The sequence below is a fragment of the Penaeus monodon genome, chromosome 38 (genome assembly GCF_015228065.2).
Source record: "Penaeus monodon isolate SGIC_2016 chromosome 38, NSTDA_Pmon_1, whole genome shotgun sequence".
Lineage (NCBI taxonomy): Eukaryota > Metazoa > Arthropoda > Malacostraca > Decapoda > Penaeidae > Penaeus > Penaeus monodon.
Genome location: NC_051423.1, coordinates 8,883,835 through 8,891,869, shown reverse-complemented (window position 1 = coordinate 8,891,869; position 8,035 = coordinate 8,883,835).

The window sequence follows — 8,035 nt, the reverse complement described above, 5'->3', positions numbered from 1 at the left end:
CTCTGTTTCTGTATCTCTTTCGTCCTTGTTTTCCCTCGTCTGTCTCTTTCTCTTATTTTTGCTTTTATCTTCGTCTGTCCTTGTCTCCAATATTAGTTTTCCTCATCATTTGTCTCTCTCTCTCGCGTATCTCTGTTTCTGTTTCTTGTGTCTTTGTCTCCAATCGCTGCTTCTCTCTTCATCTGTCTGTGTCTCTCTTTTGACTTGATTTCTCACATCGTTATCTGCGTCTATCTGCGCTGTTCTCTTCGCCTGCCTCTCACCTCTCCTTCGGAATACGTATCAGCGAATCCCTTGTTGTCTTTTCTTGTCCGCGGTTGTAATTCCGCCTTTGTTTTTTTTTTTTGTTTTTTTTTTTTTGTGTTTAGTCTGTCTCCTTCCGCTTCTCTTTCTCTCTCTCCATTTCTGTATTTGTTTATGTCTTCCCTCCCCTCTTTCCGAAAAAAAAAACGAAAAGAGAAAAGTTACACACACGATCCTTTTCAATGGGAGGGCTGGCGTGAGGTACAGGAAGGGGGGGGGGGCTTCTGTGGGCGTGCGGGCGGCAGGTGGCGGCCGCGCAGTCGCAGTTCCGTCTCGGTAATTGTCCTTGCTGGCCACGTGGCGGTGTCTTTGTCACAGGTATTGGATGTCGGTATTTTTACGTTTTGTTCATGTGGGGAGGATACATTGTTCCTTGTGAGGGACATTGAGCATAGGCGCGCTGGCACACGGAAGCAAGCACGAACGCTCGCACTCAATTGCGCAAGCACTCGCGTACGTAAACAAGCAAGCAAACAAGCAAGCAAGCATTCACTCACTCACTCACTCACTCACTCACTCACTCACTCACTCACTCACTCACTCACTCACTCACTCACTCACTCACTCACTCACTCACTCACTCACTCACTCACTCACCCACCCAAGGAGGGAGAGGAGAGAAGTCGTCTGGGAGGGAGGGGAACGGTAGGGTGGAAGGAGAGGAGGGCAGGGCGAGGGAGGGGAGGGAGAGGAGGGCAGGGAAGGGGAGGGGGGAGGGGGAGGGGGAAGAGTGCGCAGGGCATGAAGCTAACTGCAAGAAAACAAAAGCGTCCGGGGAAGGAGTCCGGTGTCTCGAGATGCGGTCATGTTGGCGAGTGACGTCACGCGAGTCCGGCTGGCGAGGGGTGCCCGGGCGCCCCCCTTCGCCTCGCCCTCTCGGCTCGGGCCTTCGGCGCGGTTATCGCTCTCCCTCTACGTGTTTTCCTCGTGCTATTTTCCTTATTTTTTCCTCATGGTGTTTTGCTTATGTGTTCCTCGTGGTTTTTTCCTGATGTTTTCCTCATGGTGTTTTGCTTATGTGTTCCTCGTGGTTTTTTCCTTATGTTTTCCTCATGGTGTTTTCCTCAACGTGTTTCCCTCATGGTGTTTCGTATTTTCCTCACCTTTTCCTCGTGTTTTCCGCACTTTTTCCTCGTGTTTCCTTATGGCATCTTTATCGTGTTGTTTCCCTCATGTTCCCTTCATGTTGTTTTCTTCATGGTGTTTTCCTTATGTTATTTTCCTCATGGTGTTTTCCTCATGGTGTTTCCCTCGTGTTGCTTTCCTCATGGTGTTCTCCTCATGTTGTTTTCCATTTTATATGTTGGATTGATTTTAAAAAAAATCTATTTCTCCTTTTTCTCTTTGGATCTTTCTATTTCATTTGTTAATCATTTGTCTCTGTCTGTCTGTCTGTCTGTCTATCTGTCTGTCTGTCTGTCTGTCTGTCTGTCTGTCTGTCTCTCTCTCTCTCTCTCTCTCTCTCTCTCTCTCTCTCTCTCTCTCTCTCTCTCTCTCTCTCTCTCTCTCTCTCTCTCTCTCTCTCTCTCTCTCTCTCTCTCTCTTTCTCTTTCTCTTTCTCACCTTTTCCCCACATGACACCCCCCCCTTCTTCCCCCCTCTCCTGGGACTTCGCTGTTTCTCGGAAAAATGTCACACCCATTTGCACTTTGTCTTCTCTGGTTCTGCCTTTTGAGCGCCGCCCTCCCCCCTTGCGGCGTTTTTTCCAATCTATTAATTTTGGCTCCCCCTCCCCCCTTTCCCCTTTGTGTTGCCATTTGCTTCGCCCTTTTTGTCCTCTGGCTTCCTCTTTCTCCTTATTTTCAATTCGCCGTTTTCTTTTCCCCCTGTTTTTCCTTCTTCAGTTTTCCCTCCTTCCTGTTTGCTCCCGTTCTCCGTGCTGCGTCTGTCTCCGACATTCCTTCTTTCCTTTCTACCGCCTGTTTGTCTACTTCTTCTGTCTTCTCTCAGTAGTTATCCATTCTCCCTTCTCTTTAATCATCCTTCCTCCTTCCTCTCCCCTCCTCCCTCCTCACTTCTCCCTCTTCTCTCCTCCTTAATTCCTGCACCCTTTTCCTCCTTCCTCCTCCCTCATCTCTTATCCTTCCTCCTTCTCCTCTTTTTTTCCTGTTTCCTCCCTCTCTCTTCCGCCTTCGCCCCTTTATTTCTCCTTCTCCCATCGCCATTTCTGGTTCGCTACGTCCTTTTCCCCTTCTCCCTTCCCCCTTCTCCCTTCCCCCCTTCTTCCTTGGGGGTCTTGGCAGAAACTTGTGGTGAGCGGGAGGGGGAGGAGGAGGGGTAGGGGGCCGGTTGACGCGGCGCTGTTTTATGTGGGCGGCTTCGTGACGCAAGAGGTGTGTGTGGGCGCCCTCACTTGTGTGTGGGCGGTTCACTCGATTTTCAGTTGCGTGTAGGATGTTTAGTAAGATGTGGGTTTCGTCTTGTGTGTGTGTGGGCGTCTGGGCGCTTTAGTGATGCAAGAATCATGTTGACGTATGAGCTGCAGGCGCCCTCTTCTTTTTTCGGGGGCGGTTTATTGGCGCAAGTGAGGTGTGGGTGGCCTTGCGTTTGTGCGTGGGCGTTTCGTGGAGCTGATGGTTGAGTCGGATGGCCCGCACTCGGCTAACGGTCTCGGGGTATCGTTTACCTGGCGAAGAACCCACGGGCTGCGATGGGTGCTCATGGTGGGGCTTAATGGAAGGGGAGAGGTCGAGTATGGGTGGGGGAGGAGCAAGGGAGAGGAGGAGGGAGATAGAGAATGGAGGGGGGCAGGGGAAGGAGAGAAGGGGTAGAGGGAGGAGGAGGAGAGAAGGGAGATAGAAGTAAAGGGAGGAAGGAAGATAAAGACAGGAAGATAGAGGTGATAGGGAAATGAGGAAAGGGAGAAAACAAGCAGATAGCCAGAGTGAAAGGGACACCGACATACATTTTAAGGCCTGGACATTTTCAGCAAATGTATGAATACATATAAAAGTCTCGTAATAGCTATTTCAGACTGCCCACCGTCACCGTTTTAAAATAAGCAGAGCCGTGACCCAGAAAAAACTCCTCCCATCCCTCTCCTTCACTCTGGTTTTGCAGTTACACCAGATTCACACGAGGAATGCCACAGAGCGGACCTTTCCCCTCGAAGTCTTGGCCGGTCGCTTCGTCGTGCCTGCGATTAGGAAACGCGGCGACAAGTAGTCTGACCTAGATCATTCGTATCATCGTGCATGACGGTGTGATTCTCTATAGGGAACGTCGGGTTCATTAGACCCTGCGGGATAAAGCGCGTTGGTCATGCAAAACCGAATATTTTTCTCTCGTTGCGTGATTCGTGTCGCCGTGCCTGATGGTCGACGACGTGTCATTAGCGTGGCAAGAAGGGGATTGGAGACGACAGGTTGCGAGTCGAGGCCCCAAGGGTGGTGGACGTCGCGCTGCGTCACGAGTCACGTGGGAGCTTCTCGCGGGGCGGTGTCCTCGCTCCCGGTTCTGGTCTTGTTTCGTTTTTTCTTATGCTTGAACCGAAATTGTGTCGGCGAAGCTTCAGGTTATAGCCCTCACATCTCCAGCAACAACAGCGAATACAGAGTTGAGCTTTTTTCAGCAGTAACAACACCAAACAACAACAGGTCATATCCCTCTCAACAGCACAACACCGACGAGTACAGAACTGAATTTTTCGGCAGCAGCAACACCAAACAGACACAAAGCAAACACCAAGCAACACCAACAACATCAGAGAATTCAGAGTTCGACAGAGTATCCTCCCTGCGAGTCGTCTTGTCGCTTTGGAGGCTCAGAGCAGAGGTTAATGAAACAAAAATACTCGGTGCTTTGACGTCTCGAAGCGCGGACGAGACGGAGGTCGCGCTTGTGCCGCGCGGACATACGCAGAAGCGCGCGTTGTTTCGTTACCTGTTTAATCTTCGTGCGGTTGGTTGTGAAAGAGGAGGTTGGATTTTGCGATTGCGAAGGGTATAGCATAAGCTGTTTATATAAGAGACAGAAAAATAATGAGAATAGGATAACTAGTTTATGTAAGATAAAAAGAAATGAAAGTAGGATTACCACTTTATTCAAGAGATAATAGCTTTCCATCTTGACCCGGTCAAAGAATAGTTGTGAAGAGAGGGTAGGTGTAGATAATTTTTATAATAATATAAAAGTAATAGTCTACTTGACTGATCAAATTACACGTTCCTACTGCGTCTGATGTCATGCCGAAAGACTCGCGGGTTGCCAGGGATGCTGGCGTGTGAGCCTCGCCTTCTCCAGCCGGGATGAGTATTGTCCGGGAGACAGATGAGCTGCCGGGGCGTGAGTCAGCGTGACGCGGCAAGAGGAGAAGGAATCCTCATGCGTGCGCCCTTACTCATGCTCTTGCTCATTCACTTACTCTCGTTTACTGCTTGTAGTGCGGCTGGTGTGGGTTCCTCTTTCTCCCTTCGTTCGTTATGTGTTTAGTTCACTTTCTTTCGTTCGTCGCGTTTCGTGTGGGTTTCTTTTTCTTTCTCTCTTGTTTATTCTGTTATTCGCTTACTTTCATTCATCGCTTCTGGTGTGTTCCTTCCTTCTAATCTTATTCATTCTGTTAATTTATTCACTCCCTTCTCATTCATTGTGTCAAGGATGTCTGCCTCCCTTCCCCCTTACTCATTCATTTTCTCAAGAACAAGCTTCCTACCTTTCCTCCTTTACCAATTCTATTCCTTATTCACCTCTTCTTATTCATTATCTTAAGTACGTCTTCCTCCCTCTCCCCATTTACTCATCCAGTTTCTTATTCACCTCTTCGTATTCACCATCTCAAGAACGGGCTTCCTCCCCCCCCCCTTTACTCTATTATTTATTCACTCACACATCCTCTGCGTCTAGTCCGGTTTTCCCCTTTCCCTTCCCTCCCTTTTTACTCCCTTGTGGTTGCGCTTTATAGGCCTATTGCCGGGCGTCTGCGATCCTGGGGGGGGGGGGGAGGCGGGAGCTAGAATGAGGGGGTATTTTTTTGTTTTTGTTTTTTTTGGTGTGCATTTTAGTTTGGCTTTTTTCTTATGGGGAATGGGAGGCGGTTTAGGGGGGGGGGTGAGAGGATGGAGAAAGGGATACGTATTTTAGGTAACGTGCGCGATTCGGTTTGTTTATTTTTTTTTCTTTTATTTCGAAGGTGTTGGAGAGAACACGCCATTATGGCTATTTATGTCCCTTTAGTTTTGTTCTGCGGCGATTCCTTATCCGGTTTATCATTCAAACAAGAAGGGAAGAGCGAGTGTTTTCTTTTTCACGGGTCTAAGTAACGGGGCTGTGGGAAGGAGTTAGCGGGGGGGGGGGTGCAAGGGGCGGGGGGAGTTTCTTGGTAACGGGCATGGTGTGAGCTTCTTCCCCCCCCCCCCCCACATCAGTCCTACCCGTGTAATGTTTCCCTGAGAGCCTTCAGTCTGGCTCTCAGGCGGAGGGGCACACATGCACGAACGCATGACTGCAGTCACAGGGCATACCTCCACTCCTTCCTCGTCCTCCTCTTCTCCTCATCCTCGTCGTCGTCGTCGTCGTCGTCGTCGTCGTCGTCGTCGTCGTCGTCGTCGTCCTCCTCCTCCTCCTCCTCCTCCTCCTCCTCCTCCTCCTCCTCCTCCTCCTCCTCCTCCTCCTCCTCCTCCTCCTCCTCCACCTCCTCCTCCTCCTCCTCCTCCTCCTCCTCCTCCTCCTCCTCCTCCTCCTCCTACCGCCAGCCTCGATCAAAGTATCCAGAACCGATATCTTTTAGAATACCAGGAAAATAACACGATTCGAGTAAATAGTCATTTGCGTCATGTATTTACTCAGTGCATCTCATGTTTGTGGGAAGAAGAAAGGGGAGAGTGATCATGTTTGGGTTTCTCTCTTTCTCTTTCTCTCTCTCTTTTGCTCTTTCCTTTCTGTCTTTCTTTACCTTTCTCTCTTTTTTTCGTTCTTCCCCTCTCCCTCTCCCTTTCCCTCTCCCTCTCCCTCTCCCTCTCCCTCTCCCTCCCCCTCCCCCTCCCCCTCCCCTCCCCCTCCCCTCCCCCTCCCTCCCTCCCTCCCTCCCTCCCTCCCCCCCTCCCTCCCCCTTTCCAGTCATTCTTTCTAAGAGGGGAATCCTAATAGCCCTTTATGTACAGTCACGGGGAGAAAAATCGTAACACGGGAAGACGACGCAAAAATAGAACCGCAATGTGTCTCTCTGTGAACCATTTAATCTCGCGCTCCATTGGGGAAAGAGCGTTGCCTTTCATGGGCAGAGGAGGGACGTTCAGAACGTGTGTGGGGGTGGTAGTGGATGGGGGAGTAGTGAAGGTGGGGGGAGAGGTAGTGGAGGTAGTGGAGGTATTGAAGGTGGGGGAGTGGGGGATTTCGAGCGTGAGGAGCAGAAAGGGGTGAAACGTTCAGAACGTATATAGAGGAGGAGGAAAATAAGAAATGAAGTGTCAGAACGTGTGTGTGGAGTTGAATGATAAGAATATAACAATAAGATGATTTGTAATTAATGAAAATAATGATAGCAGGAATAACTAATAATTGGAAAAGAGAACGAGCAAACCCCCAAATCCCGCAAAGTAATTAATATTCGTTTTATGCCGCCGTTCAGAACGTGTGTGGGGGTGGGTAGAATGTGAGGGGGGGTAATCGAATTGTTTGGATCAGGGTGAACAACTATAACAAAGGAGGAGGCATGGAGAATATAGAATAATATTAGGAATACAAAAAACAACAACAAAAAAAACATATTGGAGAAAGAAAGTAGAGGGGAGAACGGAGAGAATATACCAGAAAAGAAGGGCGAAGGAGAACAAGAAGAGGGAAGAGGTAGCGAATAGAACAAGGAAGAGGAGGGGAGGGGGAGGGGAAGGGGGAGGGGGAGGGGGAGGGGGGAGGGCCATCCCGGACGCCAATCAAAACGGGCAATGCGCGCTATGCATATGAATGAGTGCATATAAAGTTGGCGGCGCTGGGTGGTTCTCGCGGCGGCATAAAGCGGATATTAATCACTTTATGGGATTTTTTTTAGGGGGTTGGGGGGGAGGGGGGTGTTGTCTGTACTTGTTTTTTTTTTTTTTTTTTTTGTCTTTTATTCATGTGTTGCTTGTTATTGTCATTATTGTTGTTGTTTTTGGTGTTTTATTGTTTGTGTTATTATCATTACTATTACTATTTCTGTCATCATCATCATCATCATGATTGTTCTGTAGGTTGTTCTGTATGATAGCATCATTATTGTCTTGGTTATAGTCATTGGTGTTGTCACTGATGGTGTCATCGTCACCATCACCATCATCATCATCATCGTCATCGTCACCATCACCATCACCATTACCATCACCATCATCATCATCATCACCATCATCATCACCATCATCATCACCATCATCATCATCATCATCATCATCATCATCATCATCATCACCATCATCATCATCATCACCATCATCATAACATCATCATCACCACCATCATCACCATCATCACCATCACCATCATCATCACCATCATCATCATCATCACCACCATCATCACCATCATCATCATCATCATCATCACCATCATCATCATCATCATCATCATCATCACCATCATCACCATCATCACCATCATCATCATCATCACCTCATCATCATCATCATCATCATCATCATCATCACATCATCATCATCATCATCATCACCATCATCACCATCACCATCATCATCAACATCAACATCATCATCAACATCATCATAATCATCATCATCATCATCAGTCATCATCCACCGCAATT